Source organism: Garra rufa, chromosome 7 (genome assembly GCF_049309525.1).
Source record: "Garra rufa chromosome 7, GarRuf1.0, whole genome shotgun sequence".
In the NCBI taxonomy this organism is placed as follows: Eukaryota; Metazoa; Chordata; class Actinopteri; order Cypriniformes; family Cyprinidae; genus Garra; species Garra rufa.
The window spans coordinates 20,705,323-20,720,896 of record NC_133367.1 but is presented as its reverse complement, the minus strand read 5'-3'; the positions used below and the strand labels follow the sequence as shown (position 1 = coordinate 20,720,896).

The 15,574-nt window shown below is 37.0% G+C and overlaps 1 protein-coding gene across 1 annotated transcript in view; it reads left to right on the top strand.

Moving 5' to 3' along the window:
• Positions 1–4,507: 4,507 nt before the first annotated feature.
• plcd4a (phospholipase C, delta 4a) overlaps positions 4,508–15,574 on the top strand; it is a 28,480-nt gene continuing 17,413 nt past the window's right edge. Inside the window, exon 1 of the mRNA XM_073843832.1 lies at positions 4,508–4,627. The gene's annotated coding sequence lies outside the window, so the exon portion shown is untranslated. The remainder of the gene's footprint in view (positions 4,628–15,574) is intronic.

The window sequence follows — 15,574 nt, the reverse complement described above, 5'->3', positions numbered from 1 at the left end:
TAGTAAACGCATAGATCTTTCGACTTAGCTAGTTAACAAACATGGTAACACGCTAACAACCATTTAGAACAACAACAGCGTAGAAACGCCCTACCATTGTGGCTCTTTCGACCCTGGCTAGAAAACAAACAATATAACAACCACATAGCAACATGCTAACATCGACCTAGAACATGTTAGCTAGCGCATAGGTCTTTTGACCCAAACATTTAACTAACATGCTAAGACGATAACAACCATTTAGAACAACAACAGCGTAGAAACGCCCTACCATTGTGGCTCTTTCGACCCTGGCTAGAAAACAAACAACGTAGCCACCACATAGCAACATGCTAACATCGACCTAGAACATGTTAGCTAGCGCATAGGTCTTTTGACTCTGACAGTTAACTAACATGCTAAGACGCTAACAACCATTTAGAACAAGAACAGCATAGAAACGCCCTACCATTGTGGCTCTTTCAACCCTGGCTAGAAAACAAACAACGTAGCCACCACATAGCAACATGCTAACATCGACCTAGAACATGCTAGTAAACGCATAGATCTTTCGACTTAGCTAGTTAACTAACATGCTAAGACGCTAACAACCATTTAGAACAACAACAGCGTAGAAACGCCCTACCATTGTGGCTCTTTCGACCCTGGCTAGAAAACAAACAACGTAGCCACCACATAGCAACATGCTAACATCGACCAAGAACATGTTAGCTAGCACATAGGTCTTTTGACTCTGACAGTTAACTAACATGCTAAGACGCTAACAACCATTTAGAACAACAACAGAGTAGCATGATGGCTCTTTCATAGTTACACTTATATAAATTATCTTATATAAACGTTGTTCACTCCCAAATACATAATCTCATAATATAATTTAAAATTATAATTCTCTTTAAAACCTTCTTGTAATTTACCCCCAATATCCATAGCTTCTGTCTTATTAAAATGTAATTTATATCCTGACATAGCTCCATCTAACTCTATCTCTTTTAACACTGAGGGTAACAATGTTTCTACATTTGTTAAAAACAAAATCAAATCGTCCACATACAATGCAAGTTTATGTTCCCCATCTTCAATTTTAAGGCCTTTTATTAAGGAATTTTCTCTCATACTCTGTGCTAAAGGCTCCATACATAGAGCAAATATCTGGGGTAATAAAGAATCCCCCTGTCTTGTCCCCTTCATTAACGCAAACTTCTCTGAAAAAACTCCATTGGCCCTAACTCTTGCATTCGGGTTGATTATATATTTAACTAATTGAATAAACTTTGGATTAAAACCATATACTTCACAAGTTTCAAAAATAAATTACCACAAAACCCTATCAAAGGCTTTTTCAGCGTCTAATATCATCATTAGGGGCCAAGCACAGAAGATGTGACGGCACCTATTGAAATCGTCGGCGTTCCTATTCTTCTTCTTCTGTTTCTACCGCTCAAGACCATGGCAGCCCATAGAACCGCTTGTGGGAAAGTTGTATATTTTGGCACACTGATAGAGGGCAGTCTCAACATTAACCATAGCAAATTTGGAGTCTCTAACTCCAACTCTCTAGCGCCACCACTTGTTCAAAATTTCACTCATGTTTATGCTAATAACTTTTGAGCCGTAAGGCACAGAACCAAAATCGTAAGGTTTAGTTTTTTTTCTACTTGTAATAGTTTGTAAAACCTACTTTTTCGAACTCGTCCTTTTTTCATTAAAATTGGCTCAGATCATCTACGGACCATGCTGGCAAAAAGTTACGGAATTCGAGTTGATTAGTCAAACCGTTCTCAAATAACGCGCAAACGAATTCTACGAAAAGCACGCAAAACTTGATGTGAGGCTATATCTCCTCAACGGTTTGGTGTTTTGAGATTAAACGTGGTGTGTGTTTTAACAAGCATGACCTGAGGCTACCTGCACAGTTCTGGCACAGTGCCACCTAGTGGTCAGGAGATACAAAAAATGGCTATTTTAGCTTATAACTTCTGAATGGTTTGGCCAAAAAAACAGTCTCTTTAGATTTTGTGCATCATGCTGAGAATGATACCCAATTTTCCCATGTCAGCCATTTTGGGCGTCTGCCATTTAGAATTTTGTAGTAAAATGTTATATTTTACGAATGCATTGACGTATTGTTACAAAACTCAGTATAGGTCTAAAGGAGCCTGAGAAGTTTCGAGCCAGCGCCACCTAGTGGTAAAATTAAATATTCTTTGAGTGTGATCAACTTATTTTCACATTTTTAGACTCTTGAATCCTTGCCAAGTCCAGCGATACCAAACATGCCAGGTTTTACCTTATGGTTTGTGCAACGTTGCATTTTAGCGCTTAAAAACATTTGCCAATATCTCAGAAACTGTTACTCCGACACAAAACCACCGTAGGAAATTCGGAAACATAGGATGCCAGCTAAATACTAATGCCTAATTGCCAAAATTTTGATAGTAAGTGGCAAAAAAAAAAAAAAAAGTCAGCCATTGGTAATTTTTTCTCTTCTTATATAAAGAAATGTCTATAACTCAAACAAAATGAGATTTTCATCAAATTTGACACATACACTACCAGTCAAAGGTTTGGACACACTTCCCCATTCTCTTTGATGGGAAAGTGTGTCCAAACTTTTGACTGGTAGTGTATGTATGGGCACACTCTAAAAACACATCAAAATTTGGTGGAATTTTGCCTCTTGGTGGCGCAAAACATGAAATTGCCATTGACTTCAATAGAGTATTATGATAGAAAATGCTACATTTTACGAATGCATTGGTGTACCATTACAAAACTTTGTATGTACCATCGAGACCATGACCTGAAAGTACTCAAAAAATTGAGACAGTGCCACTTTTTTGTTGCTTGCAGCTATATTTAACTGTTGCTTCTCTGTTTTAGTTGCAAAATCAATAAGATAGAGTGTTCTTCGTACATTATCCATTAATGTACGATTTTTTACAAATCTTGTTTGATCCAAGTTTATTATTGTTGGTATTTTCTCAGCAAGTCTCGTAGCGATTATTGATGTGAAAACTTCTGATCTACATTGAACACTGTGTACACCCTTAAAAATAAAAGTGCTTCAAAGGGTTCTTCAAGCAATGCTATACAGTAGAAGCATTATTTTTGGTTCCACAAAGAACCATTCAGTCAAAGGTTCTTTAAAGAACCATTTCTAGCTTACCTTTTTATAATCTGAAGAACCTTATTTGCCACAAAGAATACAAAGGTTCTTTAGATGTTCTTTATGGAACCATTTAGACAAAAAGGTTCTTTTATGGCATCGCGAAGCGCCTTTATTTTTAAGAGTGTAGGGTATTTCCCTTCTTTTAGGATTGCAGTTATAATAAATGAATTCCACATCTGTGGCCACTCATCCTGTTCCGAAATCCAATTTAAATCCTCACACAATATTGCGGACAACAATTGATTACGTTCTTCATAAAATGTATTTGTAAATTTCATAATAACTCTTAAAATCTCTTCCCTTATTGGAGAGGATAACATTTCATTTTGTTGACTTTAATTGTAGGAAGATTCAAAGAGTTCAAATCATTTTTAATTTGACTTGTATCTAAATATGAAGAATCTGGTTTCTAACGATAAAACACGAAACTATTTCCAACGTGCCCTTTCTTTCAATTGATCCTTCATCCCATATACTCAGATAGATTTTTGTTTTTCGTTTTTAACTTTAAATTCTAACCTTTTTTAAAGATTTTGCACTATTATAATGATATTTCTCTCTAGTATACGTTAAATTCTTAATTTCTTAAAGTGCTCTTTGATCGAATTCCTTCTTTACTTTATTTACTCTTCATAAACCTCCTTATTTGTAATTTTTCCCATGCTTTTCTTGTAAACTCTTACATTTTTTTTTCTAAATGTAACTTCTCCATCTGACATAGTTTCTTTTTCCATGATGCATGTACTATTATTTCCCATCTCACTGTGGTTTTAACAGCTTCCCACAATATGACTGGTGTCACTTCTCCATTATTATTACTCTGTATATCATTTCTTAAACAGTATACTATTTGTAGCATGTTGTAATTTTGCTTAGGTGTTTGTTTACTAGCCTGGATCAAAAGAGCCACATTGGTAGGATGTTGTTGTTCTAAATGGTTGTTACTCGGACTGTGTAGCATAATATAACAGTAACCAGAAACTGTATTTCTCTCAGGATTATTTAGAAAAGTGTTAGATTTCACATCTGCACGTTTATTCGGTCACGATTAAACCTTTAGTTGTCAGACCGCAGGAATGCAACTCTCCAATTACGTAATGTGCCGGATTGTGTTTCCACCTCAAAACTGACAAACCCTTGTTTTATGTGTACAGTGGACAGAGCAGCAAGACAAAGCAGCCTGAGGGAAAGAAGGCCAAGAGTTGTTTTGATTCCCAAAGACAGAGAGGAGACAGAAAGTGTATTTTGAGGACAAGGGGCCCTTGTGGACATCGAGTGGCGTGTTTTGCTGTGGATCTGTGGGTGGGTGGTTGTGCGTCAGAGGGAGGTGTGTTGTGGCGAGATGTGGACAGTCAGTCCGGTTCTGTTGCAGCGGGGGCCACATTACACCGGCTTCTCCTGAGTTATGCTGCTCTTCAAAACTCAAATACAGATCCAACTATGAGCCCACAGAGGGTAAGTCCTCCTTCAACCTTCAACAAGTACCTGACTATGAATGTTTATCTACAGATACAAGATACCTGTTCACACCTGTTGCTTGTTTTGTCTTTATGCTCTTAGTAAAATTGTTCTTTTTAATCTTCATATAAAGTATACATATTTATGTAACTTTTTTTTATAGTTACTGTAGTTTTTTTTACATATTTTTAATAGTTGCATTTTGGTAAAAATATTTATATTGAGTACTTTCAAAAGTAATGTTTTCATTTGTATTTTTTCAGTTGAAATCCTTCTCTAATAACAATATATAGTGAACATACTGCTATTGTTGACGTTGTTGTCAGTAGCTTGATGTTACTCATTCGTATGTTCTATCGGTGTAACAAAAGTCTTAGTTGGCAGTAGCTAACGACACATTAATTGAAACAATCTACTCTTCATATGAGTTCAGCATGTTTTTCTTAATAACTCGTTAGCAATGTTAGACCTTTTGGTCCGCCATGTTTAAGCCGACTGGCCTTATGTGAAACCTGAATCTTCATGGCAGCTTTGCCTGGGTGTTACAACACATCTCTACTCACATGGCTAGCTTGTAGTGATGTTTTTATGTTGTTTTTAGATTAATACTCACAGATGTGTGACTTTTTTGTCTGATTTTGCATGGCTGTGCAGTATTTGAGAGCAAGTGTGAGATGCTTTCATAATGAACAGATCCGTACAAACAATGAAGAGTTCGAGGCAACGGCTTTAGTGCTGATCCCTGTGTTGTTCAGGGCCTTTTTAGTAACGTCAGCCATTTATACTGAGCAAAAACAGTTGTTCGTGGGTGTGGATGTATATTTGTTCAAAAAAAGCAAAAGCAAAGCAAAAAGGTTGCTAGGTGCATTAATGGAGGAAGAAACTGAAATTGAGACTTAAAAATTGGTTTTAATATTATTACTAAAACTGATCGATTTCTTTAAGGCATAAGTATTCTGAATATTTACATTTATGTTGTTTATGTGGTGGTTAAAGTTATGGTTGATGGTTTGTTACTTTTATTGTGAAAGTTAAAGGGATAGTTCACCCAAAAATGAAAAGTTGATGTTTATTTGCTTACCCCCAGGGCATCTAAGATGTTACTTGTTTCTTCAGCAGAACACAAACGAAGATTTTTAGCTAAAACTGGTGCAGTCTGTGAGCAAAATAATGGGAGTGGATGGGCACCAGACCTTTAAAAGTAAAAAAAAAAAAACATGCACAAATCCAAATTACACCCTGTGGCTCGTGACGATACATTGATGACCTAAGACACCTTTGATACCCAGCAATGTCCATCTGTCCTGAGCACGAACTCAGTGACAGGTGTAGTGAGAAATCGAGTCCGCCCCACAATCGGCTCTCCTTTAGGATCCCGACAGTAATGCCTGATCAAAAATGTTTTATATTTTTATAAAAACCAACATACATATTATACATCTACAATTATGTAATTATACTATAAAAAAGTAATTTAATAACGTGTAAATTTGTAATTAACCACAATAATTTCTTTATGGAAAAAAACGTATTTAAATATAGCACTATAACGTCTGATAAATAATGCACGAGTAAATCAATTTTTAAGTGGTTTTAATTGTCAATGTATATTCAGAAAACGAGAATAATTCACTATTAGTGTAAAATGCTGTTCTATGATGTTTTAAAAACATAATTCTACTATGCAATTTAAAACACATTAATGGTCATTATAACGCATTTCTAACTATATTATATATAACGTTATTTTGCAGGAATTGTAATCAGGCGCTAAAAATAATACCCATTAGTAGTCAGTTGAACCAATAAGATCACTCTGGGTCCTAATGGAGACCCGATTCCGGGTGGGGACTGGATTTCTCATGACACCGGCTGCGTCCGAAATCGCATACTACTTAAGTAGGTACTACATTTAAATTTAAACGTACTACCCGACCGTTAAAACAGTACGTTCTATATAGTATGAATGTGGGTAGTATGAATGGAATTCGGACGTACTACATCCGCCATATTGATGTTGTCACTTGTCTTGCGTCATCACAACAGCGCGAAAATTTACACTTGAAAAGAGCCGCGTCTCCATAGATATATATATGTAGATGCCTCATTAGCGACTGTTTCTATGGGCCGTTTATACGTAAGCCGTCCGCCATTTCACTGCGGTCCACTTGACGTCATTCACCCATAGATCTATGTAACTGACCATAGTAAATCACTGAATATTCGAAATGCCACAGTCCTGCACAGCCGTTGGCAAACCTACTATATGGTGAATGACGTCAAGTGGACCGTTCCGCATCTACGTGCTTGGAGCGGTCCGATGAGGCATCTACGTATATATATCTATGCGCGTCTCCACTTTCCGCCATTTTTCGAATATGACGCCTCCTCCCGCGGAGTCTCATGGGATAGGAAAGCGTCCATGATGAATGTTAATTGTTCAAGTAATGCAATAAAAAAAATAACGCAAAAAAAAAAAAAAAAAAAAAAAAGGAAAGCGTCCATGGGTATGCGTACTACAGAATTCTGGCGGAAGCAGTAGGTTATCCGGGTACTTCTCGCCTACTGAATTTCGAATACTATGAATTCGGACATACTACTCGCCTCGCTTACTGTTTTTCGCGTACTATATAGTAGGGTAGTATGCGATTTCGGACGCAGCCACCGGCTCGTCACATGTGCACGCGCTCTGGCGTAGTATACGCAAACGCCGGAAGCGATCTGTCGCGTGTATACGACACTCATTGTTTACACAGTGCACAGAGATTGTGGATATAGCGGCTATTCAAAATGGTAATTACTTGTGCTTATCCTGATTGTTAAAACAGATTTAAAGCTAAAAGATTACATTTGCTTGCGCAAACTCATCCGGGACTTTTCACCGGTTTCCCCTTACGGCGTTTGCGTATTCTATGCCAGAGCGCGTGCACATTTAACGAGCCGGATGATAAACTCGTGCTCAGGACAGATGGACACTGCTGTGTATCAAAGGTAAAAAAATGATATTACTGTTCAGTTTCTCACAAAAACCGATCGTTTCGTGTCTTAGGACATCAATGTATCGTCACGAACCGCAGGGTGTAATTTGGATTTGTCTGTGCATGTTTTTTTTTTTTTTACTTTTAAAGGTCTGGTTATTATCTGGTTATATTATTTGGCCGACAGATTGCACCAGTTTTAGCTAAAAAATCTTTGTTGTGTTCTGCTGAAGAAACAAAGTCACCTACATCTTGGATGCCCTGGGGGTAAGCAGATAAACATCAAATTTTCATTTTTGGGTGAACTATCCCTTTCAGCTGTTATATATAAAATCTAGCTTTTTTATATTAGGGGATGCCTCAAATATATGTTTTTAATGCATGTTTTAAATGCACCTGCTTCTAATACATGAAATGTACAGGCATAAATGTTATTGTATCACACTCTAAAAATTTTGGGTTAAAAAGAAGCCAGCACTGGGTGAAATATTGACAAACTTAGCGATTTGTTGTTTTTACCCAGTGGTTTGCTTAAGAATTACTGTATTTCTTGCTTTAAATGAACCCAAAATAGTTTGGAAATAAACATTTATTAATGTGTTCAATAAATGAACACTTATTAATAAGTTAAATAAGTAATAATTAAATAATAAAAAGCAATTCAGTTGCTTATTATTAAAATGTTCACCTTTTGATTATTACTAATGCTTCTAGTAATTATGTGTCTTGTTTTTTTAATTTACAACCTATTTTGAGTTAATTTTAAGCAAGCCATATAATAATTTCTAAACAATAGTTGAGTTAAATAAAACTACCCAGACGGTTGGGTTAAACATTTAACCTAACCCTAACCAACACTTCATTGTATTAAACCCAGCATTTTTTTAGAGTGTAAATTTTAAGTACAGTCAGGTCCATATATATTTGGACACTGACACACTTTTCATAATTTCGGCTCTGTATGCCACTAGAATAGTTTTAAAAATTATACAATCAAGATGAAATTGAAGTGCAGACTTTAAGCTTTAATTCAAGGGGTTGAACAAAAATATAACATAAAATGCTAAGGAATTACAACCATTTTATACACAGACCCCCCATTTTCAGGGGCTCTTAAGTAATTGGACAAATAAATATAATCATAAATAAAATGTTCATTTTTAATATTTTGTTGAGAATCCTTTGCAGGCAATGACTGTCTTAAGTCTGGAACTCATGGACATCACCATAGACTGGGTTTCCTCCTTTGTGGTGCTTTGCCAGGCCTTAACTGCAGCTGACTTCAGTTGTTGTTTGTTTGTGGGTCTTTCTGCCTTTAGTTTTGTCTTCAGCAGGTGAAATGCATGCTCAATCAATTTGAAATCAGAAGATTGACTTGGCCATTGCAGAATATTCCACTTTTTTACCTTTATAAACTCCTGGGTTGCTTTTGCTGTATGTTTTAGGTCATCGTCCATTTAGAGCCGCCCAAACAACTTTGCTCCATTTAACTGAATCTGGGCAGACAGTATGTGTCCCTATACACTTCAGAATTCTTCCGGCTGCTTCTGTCTTCTGTCACATCATCACTAAACACCGGTAACCCAGTGCCACTGGAAGCCATGCTCATGCCATTACACTGCTCCACCATGTTCACAGATGATGTTGTAGGCTTTGGATCATGAGCTGTTCCAAGCCTTCTCCATACTTTTTTCTTCCCGTCATTCTGGTACACATTGATTTTAATTTCAGCAGTCCAAAAAATGCTTTTCCAAAAGTGGTCTGGCTTTTTTAAATGTTTTTTGACAAATTCAAATCTGGTCTTATTTGCACCTTGTGGTAAACCCTCTCTATTTTGCTCTGGTAAAGTCTTCTCTTGATTGTCTACCTCCTGGAGAGTATTCTTCACTTGGCTGGATGTTGTAAAATGTTTTATTACCATGAAGAGGATCATCCAATCATCCACCATACTGTCGTCTTTTGTGAACATCCAGGCCTTTTTATGTTGCTGAGCTCACCAGTGTGTTTTTTTCTTCTCAGAATTCACCAAACTGTTGATTTGGCCACTTCTAATGTTCCTGCTATTTCTTTGATGCATTTCTTTTGTTTTTGAAGCCTAACAATTGTCTGTTTTACTTGCATGCAGAGCTCCTTTGACTGCATGATGGGTTCAGAGCAACAGCTTCCAAATACAAATGGCACACTTAGAATCAGCTCCAAATCTTTTACCTGGTTAATTGATGTAGAAAAAAATGAAGGAATAGCCCACAACTGTCCATGAAACAGTTTTGAGTCAACTGTCCAATTACTTATGGTCCCTTAAAAAAGGGGGGAGGTACATATTAAAGAGCTGTAATTCCTTAACCTTTCTACCAATTTGATGAGACTGCCTTAAAAATTAAAGCTCAGAGTGTGCACTGTAAGCCCATATTCATTGTGTAACTGTAACTTGAATATGTTTTGGTCAACAGCTAAAATAATAAAAATTGTGTCAGTGTCCAAATACATATGGACCTGACTGTATATGCCATAAAATTTGTGACTCTGGACCACAAAACCAGTCAAAAGGGTCAATTTCTATAAATTCTAGCTGAATAAATAAGCTTTCCATTGATGTATGGTTTGTTAGGATAGGAAAACATTTGGACGAGATACAACTATTTGAAAATCTGGAAACTGAGGGTGCAAAAAAATCTAAATATTAGATTATTAGACAATCACCTTTAAAATTCAAAAGTCCAAATTAAGTTTTGATATATTTACGGTAGGAGTTTTACCAAATATCCTCATGGAAATTTATCCTCATGATCTTTACTTAATATCCAAATGAGGTGAGGGGGAGCGATGGTTCTGTGAACGCTAGACTCTCGCGAGACGGTGCGTGATCTAACATGGCGGCGGCGCGCTGCTAGAAGCAGACAAACTTTTTTGCACACCTTGTTTTTTTTTTTTGTTTTTTTTTCTCTCTCTCTTCTTCTCTCTTACATCACTTCCCACAAATACAATAAACTGGATTATAATTCGGACCTGGATCACCTAGAAGACTACATCGACGAATACTACAATAGACTCTGCACCATGGGACGCTCACAAAAAGCCAAAAAACCACGCATGGCGGACTCACCAGCTTCATCCAATTCATCTCCTTCACCTACATTGTCTCATCCCCCGTGCTGTCCCGAGGTAAGCGACATACTTACATCCATAGACAATAAACTATCCGGACTGGACGCAAGAGTAGCCCTAATAGAAGTACTGCACAAAGAATTTCAACAACTCCGCCACAGCCTGGAATACAGCCAACAACAAATCGACACGCTCACACAAGAAAACAGTTCGCTGCACAACTCCGTTACAACCCTCACAACGCACCTATCTAATGTTACCACCCAGCTCGCTTCCATCACCTCCAAAAACAAAACGATGAAAGAAACAATTTTGGACTTACAAGCACGCAGCATGAGGGACAACCTGATTTTCACCGGCATCTCCGAATCACCCACTGACGAACCCGAGAAAGCAGTCAAGGACTTTATGGTTAAACAGCTCAAACTTCCATCGGAAACTGTTAACAACATCACTTTTCACCGTGTTCACCGCCTAGGTCAAAAACTCAATAACGCCACCAGACCCCGCCCAATTATTGCCAAATTCGAACATTTCAAGCAAAAAGAACTGGTTCAACGACAGGGCAGACAGTTAAAGGACACCCATTACGGACTTAACGACCAGTTTCCACAAGAAATCATCCACAGACGTAAACAGCTAATCCCCATCCGCAAACAAATGATAAAAGAAGGAAAAAGAGCAATACTTACCGTGGACAAATTGTACATTGATGGACAGTTATTTAAAGACAAGGCAATTACTCCCTGGCTCTACTAACACCCTTTCCCTCAACAATATCATCCCAGCCATAATATGTTTTCATTAACCTGCATTCATTAAACACCATTGTTTTTTTTTGTTTGTTTTTTTTACATATAATAATTTTTTTCCCCTCTGCTTTCTTTTTTTTTCTCTTTTTTTCTTTTCTCATTACATTTATAATATAATGCACCCATGTCTCAATGCACCACAAGTATGCACATAATTTTTCAAACTCTGTGTTTTTTGGTTTGTTTGTTTTATTACTTGTTTTGTTGTAAATGCTTAGGTCTGTCTAGTGTTATTATGTCTTATTGTTCTGTATTTGATGTTTGCCAAACACACACATGTCAGTATAGAAATATTAACTTAACATGCAACTCAAATTTATAACCTGGAACATCCGTGGCATTAGCTCTCAGACAAAAAAAATTAAAATTCTCAACTATTTGGAAAATTTACAGGCAGATATATGTTTACTACAAGAAACACACCTTTCAGACTCAAAACAAAACACCCTAAGATCAACACAATTCATTCACTCATTTTCAGCAACTTATAATTCAAAACAAAGAGGAGTATGTATTCTGATTAGGGATGTCCCGATACAACGTTTTAACTTCCGATACGATACCGATATTGCAGCCTTCAGTACTAACCGATACCGATACAAATCCGATACAATAATCAGCACAAATCATGAATACTTTTACCTATTTTTTTGTGTGGAATGTATGAACGGCTAGATCAAACTGAGAACAAAAGTCAGCAACAGTAAGTATGGAAAAAAACTACCAATTTATTAACTATTGGTTGCACAAATGTGAACCTTTTACATAAGAATATATAAAAAAAGAATTAAAGAATAAATATTAAGACCCTGAAAAATATCTTAATTGAATAAACAAAAATATATTTTTTAAAGTGCAAAATACTAATTAAAGGTCACTTCAGTTATTTATTTTTTACCGTCAGCAAATGGTAGGAACAGCTGAGAGCAGGAACATAAGAAAAAAAAATATTGTTAATTGACCAACTGCTAAAGGTTGAGTGTCCAAAGTTTCAATTTTACACACACTGCCCGAAAGAATGAGATCGTTGCATTTGCTATCCACAAAAATAGTGCAAACAAAATAAATATAACTCTAATACAGGGCAGAAAACAAATACCTAACTAAAAGGATGACTACACTTCCTACTCCTCCAACTCAACTTTCTGCAGTCCGAGCATGATGTGGAGATTTTATTTTAAAGAAGATAAGCATTTCTGCATGCTGAGCAGTGAGTCTGCTCCTATGCTCCTCAAAAATAATTGATCATTATTGTTATTATTGTCACGCTTTGCGGGGGTTTCAGGCAGCGTTGGTTGCTTGAAGTTGCCAGAGGATTGTTTCTTTAAAGGATAACTATTGTCAAAATGCAACCTGGGCTGTTTTTGTTTTTACTGTAAACGAGACAAACTTATATCTAAAAGCATAATTACGAAAAACAAGCCGTTTTTGAGATTGACTGTGATTTCGTTTTGTGGTCAGTGGCCGGTGAATGGGAGAACTAGGGGCAAGTTTTTAGCGCATCAAAATCCATATTTTTACAACACTGAGAAGACTCGACACACCATGAAACTTTGCTCGAAGTATTGTCTGGGTCTCTACACATGAACTCCAGCATTGAGAACATTGTTTGTGTTCACAGAGTTTACTAAAAAGAACGTTTTTGAACAACTCACTTTCACTGTTTGAGTCTCCGCGCGCGGCCGTCTCTCCAGTCAAGAGGTATCGATCTCCGAATGCGACGTAATACTGAGGGGAGTGAAGATGGATAGCTCCTAAAGCATATTTCCATATAAATGCACGGCTAATTCGTTGTTTTGTCGCAAGTTAAAAACAATATTAACCTTCTAGTTGTAAAAAGAGCCTCATATAGGAAACATTAATATATAAGAATCTCGCATTCGGAGAGCGACACCTCTTGACTGGCAAGACGGCTGCGCGCGGAGACTCAGTGCAGAGTTTTGTGATGCTGCTTCAAATGCGCAATGAGGTTGGACGTATTAAGCTTTCCCGGTTCTGTTCCACCACGGGAAACTTGTGCATGACAAGTGTTGCACTGAGCCACACTGTCTTTTTCGGACTTTAATGAAAAATACTGCCACACGGCCGACATCGCTCTTTTTCTTTGCTACTTCGCTAGCAAGCAGTGTTGTGATCACGTGGGCTTTGCACGCTGGCTCTGGACGCTGCTGGATAGAACAGCTGTAACGGAGTTTAGAGCGGAACGGACATCTTATATCGGAGATTTTTAACGCAGTCCGATATAATCCGATAGAGTTTTTTTGGGCTGATATCGGACCTATTTCCGATATCAATATCGGATCGGGACATCCCTAATTCTGATAAGCAAAAGAATTCAATTTGTTCATAACACAACTGTTTCAGACCCAGAAGGACGTTTTATTATCATAAACATATCAATAAACAATAACCCGGTAACAATTGCCAATGTGTACGGCCCAAACTCAGATGACCCTACCTTTTTCCACTCTTTAGTTTCCTCAATTTCAAATTTCTCTAACTGTCCGGTAATTATAGGAGGCGATTTTAACACTGTAATTGAACCATCACTCGACAGATCCACAAATAATAAAAGAATCTGGCAATCAACTGGCACAATAATACAGTTCATGAAAGATTTTGGACTTGGTGATGGTTGGAGACTACAACACCCAACTGACAGAGAATACACATTTTACTCGCCGGTTCATCATAGTTACTCACGCATAGATTTTTTCCTAACTAGTAATTCAATCATACCAAATATCTCTGAACACAAAATCCACCCCATCAGCATCAGTGACCATGCTCCGGTAACACTCATATGGAACCCAGCTAATTCACATAAACAAATCAGTAGATGGCGCTTTAACATATCTCTCCTCAAAGACCCAGAGTTTGACAGTTATCTTAAAAGAGAGTGGACATCCTTCCTAGAAATAAACGACTCTCCAAAGTTACCAGCTTCATTAATTTGGGAAACGGGCAAAGCAGTACTAAGAGGTAAAATCATATCATTCTCTGTGCATAAAACGAAAGTAGAAAAACAAGAAGAAATCAGATTAGAAAAGAAAATAAAAGAACTGGAAATTTTACATGCAAAAAACCCAACTGAAGAAATATATAATGAACTAAGAAAACAAAAATTCCGGCTAAATGAAATCATTAATAAAAGAACTCAATTTCTAATTCATAGACTCCGTCAAGAGACCTTCCATCATAGTAACAAATCCAGTAAATATTTGGCCAATCAAATCAAAAGAAATAGAGAAAAAACAACAATTGCAACTATTAAAGACTCAGCAGGGAAGCCTACCAACTCTCCACAAGAAATAAATACAATATTTCGAAACTTCTATGCTAAACTTTATTCATCTGATAATAACACAAGACAAGAGGATATTAATTCATTTCTTAATAATATTGAACTCCCCAAACTTAACATAGAACAAATCAGTGCACTGGACAAACCAATCATAGAAAAAGAACTTCATATCGCCCTAAATCAAATGCCGAACAATAAAGCACCAGGACCCGACGGCTTCCCAGCTGAGTTTTATAAACACTTCTGGTCCATTTTATCCCCATTATTCATCAGAGCAATAACCGAAATTAAAGAGAACTCAAGATTACCAGTACACATGAACACAGCAACTATTTCACTCATCCCCAAACCTAATAAAGATCCAACCCTTCCGTCAAATTACCGTCCTATATCACTTATCAACGTAGACATCAAAATACTCAGCAAAGCTCTGGCACATAGAATTGAAAAAATTATCCCATTTATAATCCACCCAGATCAGACAGGTTTCATCAAAGGTAGGCATGCATCCAATAACACACGCAGACTATATGATTTAATCCATTATTCATCACTACAGCAGAAAGACACCCTCATAGTCACTTTAGATGCAGAAAAAGCTTTCGACAGAGTCAACTGGAACTTTCTTTTCACCACACTACAAAAATTTGGCTTTGGGGAGTCGTTTATTAACTGGATTAAGATTTTATACACAACACCTTCAGCCACAGTCAACACCAATGGACTAACATCACAAAGCTTCACA